This window comes from Otolemur garnettii, unplaced genomic scaffold, assembly GCF_000181295.1.
Source record: "Otolemur garnettii isolate 467f Iridium unplaced genomic scaffold, OtoGar3 scaffold00085, whole genome shotgun sequence".
Lineage (NCBI taxonomy): Eukaryota > Metazoa > Chordata > Mammalia > Primates > Galagidae > Otolemur > Otolemur garnettii.
The window spans coordinates 5059058-5059791 of NW_003852480.1; positions in this window are offsets into that span (position 1 = coordinate 5059058).

Genomic DNA, 734 nt, shown 5'->3' on the forward strand with positions numbered 1-734 from the left:
CATAAATTACATAAATTATTAAGTTAAAAGGAGAAACTGTATTTAGTTCTGTAGTGCTTTGGTACGTGCAGGGAAACACAGAAAGGAAGATCCCCGCGGAAGTCTTGACTGACCCCCCTTTCTTAACAAAGCCAGTTTGAAAGACTGTTGAGAAAAGACCATGGCTGAAAGAAATCCCAGAGCCCTGGAAATCCAGCTCCTTTTACAAAATACAGACATGAAAAAAAGCGGGTTATCTAGTGATTACCGCAGGTTAGTCACAGAGGCACAGTCATTGTAATGACATGTGTGACAATGGAATACGAAGACTATGTAACTTTTCCTCACAGGGCGCTGGACTCCCTTGGTGCTCCAGTTGTGATGCCTGAGGCGCTCCCAGCTTGATGCCCTGTGTCCCCTGTGGGAGGAGGGGCAGAGCCCTAGAGATCTAAAGGAAAAAACAGTAATTTGACATATGTATTTTTTTCTCCTCTATTTGTTTCAACAGAACAGAGAACAGACTTTATTGTTTAAAGACATTTACAGGTTACAAAATTTATATCTGAGAAAATGGAACACTTGGTAATACAATGTATTTGCAAAGACTCCTCGTTGGAAAGAAGAAATAGCAAGTCACATCCTCAGCAAACACACGGGCCGGCATTCCATCTCTCTTAGTGTCATCAACAGTTTTGACCTGGTTTCTACTGATGTGTGAGAAGTCTTAAGAGTTTTATTTACTTATATTTATTTAA